General features: G+C 38.9%; 1 non-coding gene across 1 annotated transcript; it reads right to left on the bottom strand.

Annotated features, from left to right (window-relative positions):
* Window positions 1–18,230: 18,230 nt before the first annotated feature.
* On the bottom strand, window positions 18,231–18,302 carry TRNAE-CUC. The gene has a single exon. It is a non-coding gene; the product is annotated as a tRNA-Glu (tRNA).
* Window positions 18,303–18,553: the final 251 nt, after the last annotated feature.

Below are 18,553 nucleotides of genomic sequence, written 5' to 3'. Positions count from 1 at the left end.
GCTTCTAAGGGTTTAGTTCATTGTATCCTGTTTCTTCAGCAAGGGAACTTACAAGAGTGAAAAAGAGGAATGAGAAGGAGGGTAGGGAATGGAAGGACAACTAGGCTTCTGTTTTGAGTCTACATGGCTAGAGGTCTTTATAGATTAGCTTCATACAGCTTAGGTTAGAAATTAGAAATCATAGCTGAAAGCTTCATGATTTTCATCAGCAACTTGGATCTCCTACAAAAGTCTTTATTACAGGTAACTTTAGTCTTAAACTGAGGGGTGTTATAGAGACTTGGAAGGAAGGAAGGAGGAGAAAGAAAGGAGAAACGACAATGCTGTGGTGGGAAAAATGTCTGCTGAACTTGGAATCATACAACATGGGTTTAAATTCCAGGGCTGTGGCTTGCTGGGTAATCTTAGCCAATTTGTGCAGTATCTCTGAGTATCCATTTCCTTAACTGTGTGAAGTATGATAAAGTAATAATCCCAAGGTTGTTGCAAAGAATAAAGGATTCAGAGTATAATGTACACTAAGGCAGCTGATATAATAGGAAAATTGAAGGGCTAGTGTAAAAATCTGACATTTGTGATAACCTAATTCCATACTTCCTTACCAGTATCCTCAGTCCCTCTCCAGTTAACCTTCCATCCCATGTGCCTCATGGAGCCCAAACTTTGCCTCTACATTCCTATGTCTCTGTGCTGAGTGGAGCTGCGAAAAGTCACCTGACAGTAAATATTATAGCCACAAAATGTTATGATCACCAACCTCAGTTTCCCATGTTGTGTGATTCCAAGTTCAGTAGACTTTTTCCCACCACAGCATTGTTGTTTCTCCTTTCTTTTTCCTTTCTTCCTTCTGTCTTGATAACACCCCTCAGTTTAAGACTAAAGTTACCTGTTTTTCTGGTTTTCTAGGGTATCTTAAAAAAAAAAAGCAAAAATAGCAAAAAGCGTTTTTCCACCATTCTCCCCAAATACCACTTCCCTTTTCCCATCCTATCCCTCATCAAGTGAGTTTGAGGAGTCATTAGATACCATTTTGACTGTGTGCCAGCTCTTAACCTGCAGACTTATCTAGTTTCACACCCAGCCTTTCCTCCTTATTTCTTGTGAATGGGAGAGGTGAGTTTCCTCCAATGGGCAAGTTATCTTCATTCTTACTGGAGGTCAATCTCTTTCTGCCTTCTCAAGATTCTTGCTACATTGATGATCCCATCTCTTCTGTATCTTTAAGCATGCATTTAAAAAAATATTTATTTATTTAGCTGGGGCGTCCCTGGTGGCTCAGATGGTAAAGAATCCGCCTGTAATGTGGGATTTGCAGGTTCGATACCTGGGTTGAGAAGATCCCCTGGAGGAGAGCATGGCAACCCACTCCACCATCCTTGCCTGAAGAATCCCATGGACAGAGGAGCCTGATGGGCTACAGTCTATAGAATCACAGAGTCGGACATGACTGAAATGACTTAGCAGGCACTCACACATTTATTTGTCTGTGTTAGGTCTTAGCTGCAGCATGTGGGATCTTTCTTTGTGGCCAGAGGGCTTCTCTTTAGTTGGGATGTGCAGGCTCTCCAGGTTTGGCGTGAGGGCTCCAGGGAACGAGGGCTCAGTAGTTGTGGTGTGTGGGCTTAGTTGCCCCCTGACATTGGGGCTTCCCTGATGGCTCAACTGGTGGAGAATCCACCTGCAATGCCAGAGATCTGGGTTCAATCCCTGGGTTGGGAAGATCCCCCAGAGAAGGGAATGGCGGCTACCCATTCCAGTATTCTGGCCTGGAGCATTCCATGGACTGTATAGTCTATGGGGTCACAAAGAGTTGGACACGACTGAACAATTTTCACTGTGTAGTATCTTAGTCCCTGGACCAGGGGTGGAACTCATGTCCCCTGCATTGGAAAGTAACCAGGTAACCACTGGACAACCAGGGAAGTCCCTTCCTATTTGCATTTAAATATGCCTTACACTTTCCCATCATAGGAAAAAGAAAAATCTTTGTGGGAAAATTTCCTATTCTAACTATTCCCTCCTGCTCTACTCACACTCAGTTCCTCAAAGCCAGCTATTTGACTGGGCACAGGATAGATAGGATGGAGAGATACCCACCTCCTATAGGGAAGCACTGCAAGTTACAAGTTAATGGGTAGGGATGTACAGTCATCCTCTAATAAGGGAAGTGAATAATTCCAAATACAATCTACCACACCCTCTTTATATTGCCAGACTGTTTGAAAAAGTTGTCTACTCTTAAGCATCTCTACTGCTAAACATTTAAAAAAAAATAGTGCCTTAGATACAGTTTCTGCCTGTGCCACACTAGTCAAATTGTTCTTGCCAAAGCCACTGACTCTATTTTCTGTTGTTAAACCGAGAGGACATTTTTCAGTTCATACAGTGCTTGGACTTTGGCCAGCATTTGAGGATGTAGACCACTCTCTGAGAAATTCTTTTCTTGGCATCCATGCCTTTACTTTTTCTCCTATGTGATAGCTGCTTAATCTCACTGTTCCAGGTGGGCTCTTTTTGGGGGGCAGCCCCTTAGATGTTGGTGCTGTTGTATCTCCTGTTCATCCCTTTCTCCAAATGCAGAAGGTGTAAATACACCTTCCTCAATGACCTCATCACTTTCAATTCTCCAGTCATGCTCCACACACTTGTAGTAACTTAGGAGTGCAACCTCAATGTACAAAAGAGTAGCTTTCCTTATTTCTAGTAAGTGATACAATTGTTCTCTATCTTCTTTCTGCCCATCCTCCTATTGGTGGTAGAGAAAATTAAACTAGCTCATTCAGTGAACTCATTCCAGTTCTGATGTCTCTCAGATAAATAGTAAGTCAACTCACTTCCCTTCTTCTTTTTTTTTTTTTAAACTCAGTTTCCTTTTAATACTGGCTTTTTCCTCACAAAGAGCCTTCCCTCCTCTTCACTGCTTGCCTCACGAGTGAGTCCAGATGTAGTGGGTGACTGTAAGTCTTTTCCTGCTGATGGAAGCATATAAAAGTGTATTGAACAAGGATATATTAGATACAATAGGATAGAGGAGGAAAGTTTCTCATCACGACCTTATTCATTTGGACTGTTTCTTCTGATTATTCTCTATTCACTGAAAGAAATTTGGTAAGGGCTCAAGGTGTTTTCTGGTCATGCTTAGATAATAAAATGTCCAGTCTAGTTTTTTAATCATATTAACACCAAACTCCAATCCAATTTGTTTCTCTCCACTCCTAGTGGTTATTCTTTGATCAGGGATTCTTGAGAATTATGATAACACACTTCAGAAGAAATTTTCTAAATACAAAGTACCTTATGATCACAAGACATAAAAAATAAATTTTAATATGTATTTTTGCATATTAAATATAATAAGGAAGGTAAAATGAGAATAAGAGCTGGAACCTTTTCGAATCTTTTTATTGAATTTTTTTCTTTTTCTTTTTAAAAATTAATTTATGTAATTGGAGGATAATTACAATATTGTGATGATTTTTGCCATACATCAGCATGAATTGGCCACAGGAATACATGTGTCTCCCCCATCCTGAACACTCCTCCCACCTCCACTCCCCTGCTTTCCCACTGGGTTGTCCCAGAGCACTGGCTTTGGGTGCCCTGCTTCATGCAACGAACTTGCACCAGTCATCTGTTTTACACATGGTAACGTACATATTTCATTGCTATTCTCTCAAATCATCCCACCCTCACCATCTCCCACTAGTCCAAAAGTCTGTTCTTTACGTCTGTGTCTCCTTTGCTGCCCTGCATGTAGGATCATCGGTACCTCCTTTCTAAATTCCATATATATGTATTAATATACAGTATTTGTCTTTCTCTTTCTGACTTACTTCACTGTTTAATAGGCTCCAGTTTCAAGCACCTCATTAGAACTGACTCAAATGCATTCCTTTTATAGCTGAGTAATATTCCATTGTGTATATATACCACAACTTCCTTATCCATTCCTCTGCCAATGGACATCTAGGTTGCTTCCATGTCCTCTCTGTTGTAAGTAATGCTGCAGTGAACATTGGGGTACATGTGTCTCTTTCAATTCTGTTTTCCTTGGGGTGTATGCCTAGCAGTGGGATTGCTGGTTGTATGGCAGTTCTGTTCCCAGTTTTAAAAGAAATCCCCATGCTGTTCTCCATATTGGCTGTACCAGTTTGCATTCCCACCAACAGTGTAAGAAGGTTCTCTTTTCTCCACGCCCTTTCAAACATTTGTTTGTAGACTTTTTTGATGATGGTCATTCTGACTGGTGTGAGATGGTACTTCATTGTGGTTTTGATTTGCATCTCTCTAATAGTAAGTGATGTTGAGCATCTTTTCATGTATTTATTAGCCATCTGTGTGTGTTCTTTGGAGAAAGTTCTGTTTAGATCTTCTGCCCACTTTTTGATTGAGTTTTTCATTTTTCTGGTATTGAGCTGCATGGGCTGCTTATATATTTTGGAGATTAATTCTTTGTCAGTTGTTTCTTTTGCTGTTATTTTCTCACATTCTGAGGGCTTTCTCTTCACCTTGCTTGTACTTTTCTTTGTTGTGCAAACGCTTTTAAGTTTAATTAGGTCCCATTTGTTTATTTTTCCTTTTATTTCCATTACTCTGGGAGGTGGGTTATGGGAGATCTTGCGGTGATTTATGTCGGAGAGTGTTCTGCCTATGTTTTCCTCTAGGAGTTTTATAGTTTCTGGTCTTACATTTAGGTCTTCCAGTGGGAGGAAGGATTGGTTACTTCTCTATTTTTTTTCATTATTGGCCAGCTGTTTTTGAAGGGTCTTCAGGGAAGGAAAGAGGTAAGAAAAAGAAAAGAGATTTTACCTTGGATTCATTTTTTATTTGGTGTTGATGTCCTCCAGCTGTGAACGAGATCAGAAGTTGGCCCTTTTCTCATGGGGCTCTTTCGTGTGTTTTTAGAGACCTCCCCATGGCTAGTTGCCAAGTTGCATTTTGCTTGCCTTCAAGCTTGCCTGCTCTGGTGGCCACATCTGATCGTTATCATTACCCCTATTTCCCCAGGTCCCCTGGCTCCTGAGACTAGCCCCTCTGTATTGTTCTTCCAACAGTTTCTTGGGAGAATTTCTCTCAAGATGATCCAGCTCAGCTCTCCCATGAGGTGTGCCTCTGGCCCATTTGAGAATTCATACAGCATTTGCCATGTCAGATTCTGGATGCGTGGCTGTTCCAACACTGCCCTTCGTCTTCTCTTCACTATAGTTGGAGCCACAAATTCTTTCTTGCTCAGGTGAGGAAAGTCCTCTACTCTCCCCTGCAAGGGTGAGAATGAAGCCCATCACACTGAAATCTCTCCAAGGAAACCACAGTCTCTTCACTTTCTCCCAATAGCCTGGTGGGTGTTCATGGGTGGACTTCGGTACCACTGTTCACCCATCTTAGGTCACTGATCTGCCAGCTCTTTGACTTACAGACCACTGAAACTTATTTTGAAAATTCAACTGTGTGCTCCTTTTTTTATGTTGCTATCTAAACTTTTTAGTCATAAACTTAAATCATATCAAAGGATGTAATTTTTTACTTATTACAAATATGAATATTTTAAAATAAAGCTACTATATTGTTTTTTTTAATGTAACTAGTGGATGCATAGTAATTTGATGCCCTCTGCCATCTTTTAGATAACTCACAATAACCCATTCCCACCTCAATAAATAAAATACCTCCCACAAATAAAATAGATAACTCTGTTTTTTGAACAGAGATTTTACATTGTTCCATTTTCCCCCGGAAGTCTTTTTTTCCAATTTCACTTCACCCGAAGAATTTTTCCTCTTGTAATGTTTTGAAGCTTTCCAGTCCACTATTCTCATCATTTTCTTCAATAAAAATGCATATTTAAGTCTAAAATTTTAAATTCCTGTAATCATAAGATATTTTTAGAAAATTTCTTCTAAAATGTGTTATCACAACAGTTATTAGTACTCACTTGATAAAAGCATAAAAATATTACACATTCTTATAAATGCATCCTAACCATAACAATAAACTTTTATCAGACATCTGCTTTCTAAAAAAAGATGAGGCCTTTCTTCTTTTTCTTCTCCTCTTCCTCTACCACCTTCTCCACTTTCTTCTGTGTCTTTCAGTTTTGAGGATGAGGAAGGATTTAGTGGAAATCAGCAGCAACAATAAAAGAAAGTATTGGACCCAAATTAAGTGTGGGGTTACACAAGATTCATTTCAACTCTTAATTGCATTATTGCACTGAAATGGACAATGCCTTCCCATTAAGTCAGTCCAGACAGAAGTACAGGGTAGTAGTGAGTAACTGAGAAGAGACAGAATGACAGAAAGCAATAAAAAAATTGAAGAGATATTTGGCACAAGTTAAAAAAATCTTTTGGCACAGTTAAAAAAATCAGCAATCTGAATACATGTTCAAGAAAACACAATACTCTCAATTCTTTTAACGCAAAAATATACCATTCATCTATTAGCAGTAAACTTGGAATTATCCACTTTTTCATTCTTAAAATCATGTAAAATATGCTGCTGAGGTCCAAACCTGGGGCATAGTGAAGGGCAGCTTAACAGATATGAATATATATATATATTGTCTCCTTGGGATCATGGAGTCGTTCACAGCCCAGACAGAACACCAAAGTTGAGCTAGAGATGGGTGAGACATTTACCTTTCTCATGAAATAGTAGTGAGGGGATAGTGTGGAAAGAAAATATATCTCTCTATATAAAATCTAGAACTTAATTTCCTAAAACCATCTGTGGCCGTGTGCTTCTTTCGATGTTTTGGTGTACCTCCATGTGTTCCTATACTTTAGGAGTTACTATTTTAGGGAATGATTTCCCTATTTAGGATGTGCTCAGTTCTTTTTTTCCTTTTTATTTAGCAAGAATGAAAGAGTAAAGAGCATATTATTAAGTATATATTCAAAATAAATGCAATAATTTCTATTTTAATATTAACAGGAAAGAATCTTTTCTATCTAGTCTATCAAGCCACACACACACACACACACACATACAACATATACTTTATAATTTGGGCAACATACTATTGTTTATCTATTTATAGTTAGAATTGATACATAATTTATCTAAACTGGAAGAACTTTCTATTTTTTAATTTTTTTTGTTGGAGTATAATTGCTTTACAATGTTGTATTAATTTCTGCTGTACAATAAAGCGAAACAGCTGTAAGTATATATATATCCCCTCCCCGCTCTGCCATCCTACCCCTCTAGGTCATCGCAGAGAACATGCCAAGTTCTTGATGTGAACTGTATACTCATCCTTTGAGGTTTCTGCCCAAACTCCGAACAACAGGCAATGCCATGTAACTTCCCATTTCGCACATATATACGTCCTCCTGCGAGGAGAATCTATAGCTATTATTGGTTTCATAAGGGGTCTCCTTTACTCCAAAGGGTTAAGAAATGCTGACTGGCAGATTGCCTTTGTTTTATAATCCTACTGGGCAACTAGAGATGCAACATAAGACTCTAGCTTGTGTACTGTACATAATATTATGTCTCATTTTGATTCTGCAGACCTAGTGGCTTGCTTCTGTCAAGTCTCCCCATATCCAGTGGGGACTCAGCTGCCATTCCACAGGGCATGGAGTGCAAATTAGTTATTCAGGCTCCATTGGCAAACAACGAGTGTACTACACAATCTGTTACCGTCTAAGTGTTTGTGGCACAAACAATCACATAGACATGATTATAGTTATTTGAGGCTACAACTTAATTTCATGACAAAATTATCATCTCTCTGCTGCTTTTTATAAGATCTTGTTTCACAAAGGACTTGGTTTGCTCAAAATCAGATATCCGTTGTCACTTGCACAACATGCACATCAAATGAGGGAAGTTTTTGTAGGAAGGTAAAAAGACCCATAGCAGGCCGATGCTGTGTTTTATTTAGAAAAATGCTGCCAAGCCAGGATGGTGTAAGAAGCTGGCTTCAGGATAGGGGCAAAAGTAGCTGGAAGCGGGGCGGGGGAGATACCCATATGAAAAATCCCTTAACCTTGGTCAAGACCTACCCAGGTAAAAAGATGACACAAAGGAAGGGAGAAAAAGATCTCCTAGTCTAATGGAACTGAGGGAACCACCAAGCTGTCAATTCGCTGAGCTGTAGATGTAGAAACAGAATGGAGCCTTTCAATTCTGTTGCCTTCTCCCTGGGGTTAGAGACCGGTTGCCATGGATATTCTGGATTCCTGCAGCTAATGGGAGGGAGATCTGTAGCCGGGTATCCTGGGGACCCGCCAGGGTGAAACATGAAATGGAGGCCTGTGGGTGTGGTGGTGGAGGACTGGGAAGCAAAGGGTCAGAGGGTCAGTTTCCAGCAGAGCCAAAGCTGATTTTATTTCAAGTCACATTCATTTGGCCATCTATATTTTCCTGAAAAGCCAGACCTTTCCATCACTCCCCTACTGAGCAAAAAGAATCTTCATCTCCTTAAAATGGTTCCGATCACAGCACTAAGTGGTGTGTGCCATAATTAGATGTGCAAGAATGGTTCAGAGAAGGATTTTTTTCTTCAAGATCACTTTTTTTTTTTTTAAGGGGAGGGGAAGAGGGAAAATAATTTTAGTTTGGTTCAGAGATGGAGTTGTTTCAAAAGACCTCATACCCATAGCAAATCAGGTGAATGAATATGAAAGTTTCAGGTTTATTCTGTTTCATCTGAAAATATCAGTTGGTGTCTGGCTCCTCCTTTCTTTCCAGTAACTCATGGCAGGATCAGCCCTTTCTCTCCTCCCCATGTCTGCCTTTCATTCTGCCTCAGTTTTTAACCGGGTCATAGCAAAACCACTTTCCCTCTCCATAATCTCTTGGAGAATTTCTTGCTCCGGCTGGATAATGGAGCACTTTAAAGTCAAGTTCTTGGACAGTGGTCACTAATCCTGATAAGCAGGTGGTGACTGCCCTGACCTCCCAAGCTTTCTTCTCAGCACAGCGTGGAGACAGCGATGCAGTCCTCATTAAATGATTTCAGTGAGCAGAGGATGCGGCAGTTACTATTGGTGCCAGGTTTATCTGCAGACGCCTTCCGCCTTCACTGAAAGAGTTGCTCCAATGCAGATTAAATCAATCTTAATCACCACTGCTGTCTGATGAGGCAGACAGGTGTTGGTTGAAAAATAGGGCCGTTTTTGGCATTTAATGTGTGTCTTACTTCTAGAATACCATATAATTTTCGCTCGGCATGCACCCTGTAGCTGGTTGGCAAGGGCAACAGAGGATGGTTGGCCTCTGCTAATCCGCAAATCCTAAGAAAAGAACTGCAGTTTTAATATTATCAGCCTGATGGAAAGTATGAAGACTTGGAAACATTTCCTTATAGGCCAAACTTAAGGAAATACAGTGGTTTTGGGTCTGAGAGAAGTAGCTTGTGTGTGTGTGTTAGTTGCTCGTTCATGTCTGACTCTTTGCGACACCGTGGACTGTAGCTTGCCAGGCTCCTCTGTCCATGGGATTCTCCAGGCAAGAATACTGGAGTGGGTTGCCATTCCCTCTTCCAGGGGTTCTTCCTGACCTAGGGATCAAACCCCGGTCTCCCACATTGCAGGCAGATTCTTTACTGTGTGAGCCACCAGGGAAAAAGTAGCTTGCCAGACCCAAATGTGCATGTGTTGGCCAAGGAAACACATCAGCGTTCTTCCAGTCACCAAGAATCACTACAATTTGTCATTGTAAATCGCCTTCTTCCTATTGCCCAATTCAGAAGACATGGGCCACGTCTAACAGATGTTAAAGTAAATACACTGTGATCATCTGCAAGCCAAGATGTCTTTTTTTTTTTTATTTTTTATTGAGGAAGCTGTGGTGGATATCTGCAAAACTCCACATTCTTCACATCTCTCAGCATTCTGCATCATTCAGTGGCCGTTAGAAGACTGTATCTTTCTTTACCCATGAACTGTTTCAAGGGTCTTAGTGGGTCTCTGAATCAATCACCTTTCAGAGGATTTGAAAGCAGAGCCTGAGTTGGGTAGAGAGTGTGGGAGGTGGGCAAGGAGACTCCCTCCGAACTTGACCCCACCCTGTTGTCAACAGCCAAAGCATCTCACTCTAGCTCTTTCAGAAGGAAGTAGACCCTTCATCTGCTTAATTCTCCAACAGCTGGAGGGACAAAGACTTGGATTCTAGTCCTGACAGTAGCAGAAATTAAAGGCATTGCCTTAGGACATTCATGAAAGGAATATATTTTTCTTAACTGTAAAATGATGGGGTTGAACTATAAAGTGTCTCAGTGTGGCTTCCAATTCCTGATTTTCTATAAGAGAGCATTTATATAATCTAGAAACAAAGAAGAAACTTGCCTCATCTGAAGAAGAAATCCAAAGAGAAATATGATAGACTTGATAGCACAAAACAGAAAAACATCTGTATATCCAATAAATATCCAAATGGTAGAAATAAAAATTAAATGTTAAATATGCATAACATGTGACAAAGTATTAATGTCTTCATTATATGAAACACTTAAAATCTTTAAGATGTTGTTTAAGAATACAGTCAAAAAAGTATTGAAAAATCCAATGCACAAGGGAACATAATGTTCAACTTTATTAATAATTAAAGAAAATAAAAACAATATGGTATTTCTAGCCTTTATATTGGCAGCCATAAATCATCACCATATGTGTGTGTGTGTGTGTAAGGATACCATCACCTTACCAGTGTCCTTACCAGTGAAGGTAAGGACAGAGTTCTCTTATCTCTGGCCTTTTGAAAAGTCACTGGTGTTATTACAAACTGCTATACGCTTTCTGCCAGTCATTTTGTCACCAAGTTATAAAGTAATTCCATTTTTAGCAGTTTATCCTAAGGAAATTAATAATAATGTGTAAAATATTTAGCTCTAGTTCTGTTGCTCATAGCAAACTAATGAAAAAGCCTAAATGTCCAATCACTGGGAATTGGTTAAATTAAAGATGTATTATCTAACAGAATACTATATAAATAGTTGAGATGGTTCATAAATGCATCTCTTTGCATGGAAGTATGTTTTATAATGTATTGCTATTTGAAACAAATTATCACATGGTATACAAGACATTATTAAATTGTTTTTAAAATAATGATGGATACATGTACACACAGGCATACAAATAGCCTTGAATTATAGAGATTAATGCATTAGTGGTGACTTTCGGTGGGTAGAAAAATTTCTGGATTTCTTTGCACTTTAATTTTTTACTTGTGTTTCCTGTAATGAGAATTTACTGCTTTTGTACCTGAAAGCAAAAATTTCATTTAGTAAAAGACTTAACATTCTACCATTTTAGGGGGAATGTATGGTTAAATAACTGATTTCTCAACTGGCACTCATCTATATATGAAGTTGTGACAGTAGTGGCAGATTAATTAACAACTCTGCAGTAATGGTGTCAATAAAAGCAGTGCATTTTTGTTCAGATTGATATAACTCAAGAAATAGACATAATTGATGTTCATTTAGCAATTTTAAAACACATAAGGGGATGTGTGAACAAGTATTCCCTATGTCAAGTGTGAGAAGAAATAGGTTCCCAACACTTATAAGTGTTCTCAGATCTGCAAGACAACTGCGTAGGTTGGAGGAGCAAAAATGAAAGACATTTTCTTAGATTTGATTCTAAATAAAAATTTAAAAAGATCATGTAGCAGAGTGCATATATAGTATTAATATTCAAATAATAAATGCTATGAGAGTTTCAAAAAATCCTTCAAAAGATTTATTTTATTTGACAGCAGACATCTATTAGAAGGAATTTAATTGATGTAAGTTCACTCTTTACAAAGCAAAATGATGGGTGACTCTCACAGTCTAGTAAAATTTATCTATGTAGATTGATAAATCACTTCAGAATACTCACTAGAGTTACATTATCCAGGTTGCTTCTCTTTTTAACCAATTTCTATTTATTGTACAATATTTTTATTTGGAAGTTCCAAGTGTTGCCTTTTTATCACCATATCTCCCTCCCGCCTGTTCCCTTGGAGTCACCCTCTCTCTTACCTTAAGCCTTGGCAGTCATTAGTCTGTTCTCCACTTCTAAAATATTATCGTTTTAAAATGTTATATCAGTAGAACCACACAGTATGTAACTTTCTGGAATTGGCTTTTTTCACTGCAGCCTAACCCCTGGAGAGTCATCAAGATTGTTGCGTAAATCAATAGTTCTTTTTTTTTTTTTTTTTCCTGCTGAGGACTACACCTTGGAATCCATGTACCATAGTTTAACCATTTATCCTTTGAAGGACATCTGGGTTATTTCCAGATTTTGGCTGTTATGAAGAAAGCTTCTACAAACATTCATGTGTTGCTTTTGGTGCAATATAGATTTTCATTTTTTACGAATAAAAGTTGAAGGGTCCAGTTGCTGGGCCATATGGTAATGGCATGTTTAGATTGGTAAGAAACCGCTGGCTGTTTTCTAGAGCAACTGTATCATTTTACACTTCCACCTGCAATGTATGAATGATCTAGATTCTCCTCATCCTCAAAAGCATGTGGTACTAACACTATTCTTTATTTTAGCCTTGCTGATAGGTGTGTAGTGGTATCTCTTAATTTGTATTTCCCCATTTGCTAATGATATTGAAATACTTTCATGTGCTTTTTTGTCATCTATACATTCTCTTTGGTTTAATGCCTGGGACTTTGACTCATTTTCTAATTGGGTTTTTAAAAAATGATTGAACTTTTAGAATCCTTTCTTTTCTAGATACTAGTTTTTTGTTGAATATGTGGTTTACACATATATTCTGTGAGCCTGTACTTATTTTTTCATTCTCTTTATATGGGTATTTGTAGATCAAAAGTTTTTTATTTTAATAAGATTCGATTGATCAATTTTATGATTATAAAGGGGCTTTCCTGGTGGCTCCGACAGTAAAGAATCTGCCTGCAATGCAGGAGACCTAGGTTTGATCCTTGGGTCAGGAAGATCCCCTGGAGAAGGGAATGGCTGCTCACTCCAGTGTTCTTGCCGGGAGAATTCCATGGACAGAGGAGCCTGACAGGCTACAGTCCATGGGGTTGCAAAGAGTTGGACATGACTGAGTGACTAACACACAGGCATGATTACAAAATACTCTTTTGTGGATAGTGTTTTTGATATCAGGTCTAAAAACTTCTTACTGTTGTTCAGTCGCTCAGTCACGTTCAACTCTTTGTGACCCCATGGACCAGAGCACACCAGGCTTTCCTGTCCTTTCACTATCTCCCCAGTTCAGCCAGTGGCAATGGTCAGGGCTGGGAGCTCTCTACTCCACACGACTCCTGGGTGGTGGACCAGCCCCAGGGTGGCCAGCAGCAGCAGAGGGGCCGGGGACCCCTTCTCTCCTGGGTGTCCTCCAACATCGGTAGGTTCCAGCCAACGACTACAGCAGGGTCTTTGCCCAGGTCCTGGTCGGGACATTGGTCTGCACGTTGACCAACACCCAGTGCTGGTGAAGGTTTATGCACTCAAGAGGACCACCAGTGGGACAACCAGGGTGCCAGGCATGTCCTCTGGCTACATGGAACAGTTGAAGGGTATGTCCCTGCTAGTCAGAGCCTGACAAAACATGGTCCACTGGAGAAGGCAATGGAAAACCAGTATTCTTGCCTTGAGAACCCCATGAACAGTATGGAAAGAATTTGTTACTTAGCCCTAAAACCCAAAGATTTTCTCTTCCTCATTTGTCTAAAAGTTTTATAGTTTACATTCAACCCCATAGTCCATTTTGAGTTAATTTTTGTCTATGATGTGAAGTTTAAGTCAAGGTTCCTATTTTGTATCTAAATGTCCAGTTACTTTGGCAGCATTTCTTAAAAAGTCTCTTCTTGCTCCATTAAATTGTTTTTGCACCTTTGTCCAAAATCAGTTGAGCATATTTGTATGAATCTATTCATGGATTCTCTATATTCCACTGGTCTATATTTCTATCCTTCTGTCTACATCACACTTTTTTGATTACTGTAGCCATATGTATAAGTCTTAATGTCATGTATTAATTTCATGGGGCCACGGTTAGTGGCTGAAAACAATAGGAAAGTGTTCTTTCACAGTCCTGGAGGCCAGAGTCTGAAATCATAGTGTAGGTACGTCGTGTTTGCTCCTTCTGCAGGCTCTAGGCAAGAGTTATTCCTAGCCTCTTTCAGCTTCTGGTGGTTATTGGCAGTTCTTGGCTTCCTTGTACTGTAGCTGCCTCACAGCTAATTCTGCCTAACTCTGTCTTCACATCACATTTCATCTGAATATGTCTTCTCCTCTGTGTGTCTATCCCAGGATTCCCTTTCCTCTCTCTTGTATGGATATGTGTAATTGTAATTAGGGCCCATTCATATAAACCAGGGCTTCCCTGGTGGCTCAGGGGTAAAAGAATCTGCCTGCCAGGATTCGATCCCTGGGTTGGGAAGATCCCCTGGAGGAGGATATGGCAACGCACTCCAGCATTCTGTGCCTGAAAAATTCCATGGACAGAGGAACCTGGCGGGCTATAGTCTGTAGGGTTACAGAGTTGGAAACGGCTGAGTATGCACAAATGCGTGCATATGCTCCAAGTTGAGCTCTTTCTCTCAAGATTTCTCATCGTATCTTCTTAAAAAAAATAATTGCTGTTTGTCCATATAGTATCTTCGGGGACATGGACATATATTCCTTATTTTGGGAGCTAATAATCTGCCCAGTAAAATTAGGTAGAGTAATTCCTCCTACTTGATACTTCTCTATCATGATTGTAGATTGTTGAGCTTGTCTGGGGCTTGTGGCTTTTCATATCAATTTTAGAATAAGCTCGTCTATGACTACAAAAAGCCTTGTAGGAATTGTGATAAGCATTATATTAAGCCTATAGATCTATTTTGGAAGAATTGACAACTTTGCTAAATTTTCCAACCCATGAACTTGGTATATCTCTCCATTTACTTGGATCTTTTAAAATTTCTTTCATTCCCATTTTGTAATATGTTAGGCTGTACAGTTGGGTTTCCCTGGTGGCTAAGCTGATAAAGAATCCACCTGCAATGCAGGAGACGTGGGTTCAATCCCTGGATTGGGAAGATCCTGTGGAGAAGGAAAAGGCTACCCAGTGCAGTATTCTGGCCTGGAGAGTCCCATGGACTGTATAGTCCATGGGGTCCCAAAGAGTCAAATAGGCTGAACTACTTTCAGTCTGTACAGTTAAGTGTATATCCAAGTATTTCATATTCTTTAGAAAGATAGTAAATGGTACGGTTTTAATTTTATTTCTACATGTTCAAGGATAGTTCATAGAAATGCGACTGACTGTGTGTTGATCTTGTTTACCATGAACCTGCTGTAATCATTTATTAGTTTTGGGAATTTTTCTTTTATGTAGTATTTTTGGAGTTCTCTACATAAACAGTCATAACATCTGCAAACGGAATCAGTTTTACTTCTTCCTTTCTCATCTGCATGCCTTTTATTTCTTTCCCTTGTTTTATTGCGATGACTGGAACGTTCACTATTACATAGAATAAGAGTAGTGGGAGCAAACATTCTTGCTTTGCTCCCAAACCAGGTGGGAAAGCATTCAGTCTTCCACTGCTGCTGCTAAGTCGCTTCAGTTGTGTCCGACTCTGTGCGACCCCATAGACGTCAGCCCACAGGTTGAAATATTAGCACTATATTCATTAGTTGCTGAAGATTTTATCATTGACAGGTATTAGATTTTGTCAAATGCTTTTCCAGTATTAATTGATATGATCTTATGATTTTGTTTCATTAGGTTTTTGATGTAGATGACATTGACTGATTTTCAAAAGTTGAACCAGCCTAACATATCTAGAACAAATTCTATTTGGACGTGATGTACAATTTTATACATAGTTGGATTCAGACTATTGTTTTTTAAGGATTTCTGCATCTATCTTTATGAGATCTATTGGCCTACATTTTCTTTATTCTTTCTGTCTTTGTTTTTGTTGTCTATTTTATCTTGGTTGAGGTTTGATAGCTGTTTTTTTTTTTTTTTTTAAGGAATTGGTCCCTTTCTTTGAAGTTATAGAAGTTATGTGCATAAAGTTATTCATAATATTCCCTTATTATCTTTTTACTGACTGCAGAATCTGTAATAATATTCTGATATTTAGTGATTTATATAATTTCTCTTTTTATTTTTGTCCTCCTAGAGTATTACCAATTTTATTGATATTTTGGGAACTAGCTTGCTATTTCATTGGTTTTATTTGTTATTTTTCTGTTTCTAATTTTATTAATATCTTCCTCTGTTATTTTCTTCCTTCTACTTGTTTTAGGTCTTTTGCTCTCTGCATTTTGTTTCTTTTAGGTAGGAAGTTAGATTACTAATTTAAGACCTCTCCTCATTTCTAATACAAGCATTTAATACCATAAATCTCCTTCTTAGCATCGCTTTAGAAACTATATGTTGCATTTTTGTTTTCATTAAATTCTATATGTATTTAAAATTTTGAGACTTCCTCTTTTATTCATAGCTTACTTAGCAGTATGTTGTTTAATTAAATTTTTTCTTAAGTTGTTTTCTTACCTAGGATATGGTCTAGATGAAAAAGATATATTCTTTTTTTGAATATTCTGCTGTTTTTGAGTAGCTGTTGTTTAGTCGCTAAGTTGTGTCTGACTCTTTTGCAACCCCATGGACTATAGCCCACCAGCCTCCTCTCTCCATGGGATTTCCCAGGCAAGAATACTGGAGTGGGTTGCCACTTCCTTTCCATGTACGTTGATTAGGTTGAGTTGGTTGAATGTGTTCAGATTTCCTATATCTTTGCCAATTATCTGTCTAGTAAGTCTGTCAGTTTTTGGTTCAAGTATTTTTAGACTCTGCTATTTGCTGAGTATACAGTTAGGATTGTTGTGTCTTTCTGGTGTATTGATACTTGTATCATTATGTCCTTCTCTGTCTCTAGGTGTTTTTTTTCCCTCTAAAATCTACTTTATCAAATGTTAATATAGCCACTCCTTTTAAATGTAATGTTTATATGATTCTGTATCTTTTATGTAACTTTTTCCATCCTTTTACTTTCAATATACCTGTCATTGAATTTGAAGTAAGTTTCTTTTAAACAGCACTTGTTGGATCATTTTGAAAAATCTACTCTGCCAATTGCTGTCTTTCAATTGGTGCATTTAGGCCATTTATATATAAGGTAATATTGATATGTTAGTGTTTGTCTGCCTTTTTAATGTTTTTTTTTTTTCCATTTCTTTCCTTCTTGTTTTTATTCTGTTTCTCTGTTTTGTTTTCTTACAGATTACTTGACTATTTTTTAGGATAGCATCTTGGTTTACTTATAGTGTTTCCAAGTATATATTTTTATGTCTGTTTATTGTGGTTCTGAATGTATTTCTTTATATGGTTTTTATAGTGGTTGCTTTGAGTATTATGATATACAGAATGGTTTATCACAATCTGTTAGTATCGAAAGCAGAATGCTCTTTACACCCCACCCTCCAAAGATATCCATGTTCAAATCCTTGAGACCTGTGAGTAAGTAAGGGATTTTGAAGATGTGATTAGGTTAAGGCTCTTGAGATGGGAAGAACATCATGCATTAACCAGTGGGTCCAATATAAAAATGAAATTTCTTACTAAAGGAGGCAGAGAATTATATAAAGAGATGTGATAACAGAAGCAGCTGGAGAGTCAGAGAGTTTTGAAGATGCAATGCTACTTTCTTTAAAGATGGAAGAAGCCATCTTCCATGAGCCAAGGAATACAGTTGTACCTTGGAAATATTTTCTTTAGTGGCAGGCTGTCTTGCTGTTTAGCATGCAGATCCCAGCCTTCTTTTAGGGGAGCTGTTGTTATAATCACAGCTTAATTTTCAGAGTTGTTGCACTGTTATTTTGATCAGCTTGATTTATCTCTTGCTGCTGGGTCTGGTACCTGCTGGTGCTTGCTGAGGGGATGGAGAGGGTTCCCTAGGCTGGGATGCCAGGTATATTCTAGCTGAGGAAAGAGTCTCAGGCCTCTGGGGTCAAGGGGGCATCCTGGACCATGCTACCTACTGTGCCTGGCTTCCTCTTTCAGCACCCCTGGGTGTCTGGCATCCTCCAGCACCCCTGGGTATCTTTCAGTACCCCCTAGGTAGCTGATATCTTTCAGTGGGGAAGGGGAGTTTTATTTTTATTATTTTTTTTATTTTTAAAGTATTTATGTATTTATTTGGTAGTGCTGGGTCTTAGTTGCAGCATGCAGAATCTGTGATCTTTGTGTGGCATGCAGGCTCTTTAGTTGTGGCACATGAACACTTAGTTGTGGCTTGTGGGGTCTAGTTCCCTGACCAGGGATTGAACCTGGGCCTCTGCATTGAGAGTATGGAGTCTTACCCACTGGACCACCAGGGAAGTCCCAAAAAGGTGAGATTTAGGCCTAATGGAAAAGGAGAATGGCTTCTCAGGCCACTTATTGTTAATTGAGCTCCTAATGGATCTCTCTTGCCCATTCTTCTGGGTTTGCTTGATATTGTCAGAGGGACTCCCTTTGCTTCAAGGGGAGGAAGGAGACTACCTGGCTTTTGGTGCTGGATAGGAGGTCAAAGTTGCCGTTTTCACTCTCCTCCTTCATCCTCATCAAGAGACTTTTTAGTTCCTCTTGG

The sequence above is a fragment of the Oryx dammah genome, unplaced genomic scaffold, assembly GCF_014754425.2.
Source record: "Oryx dammah isolate SB20612 unplaced genomic scaffold, SCBI_Odam_1.1 HiC_scaffold_24, whole genome shotgun sequence".
Taxonomy (NCBI): Eukaryota; Metazoa; Chordata; class Mammalia; order Artiodactyla; family Bovidae; genus Oryx; species Oryx dammah.
The sequence above is the reverse complement of the archived record's forward strand: the minus strand, read 5'-3'. Positions and strand labels throughout refer to the sequence as shown.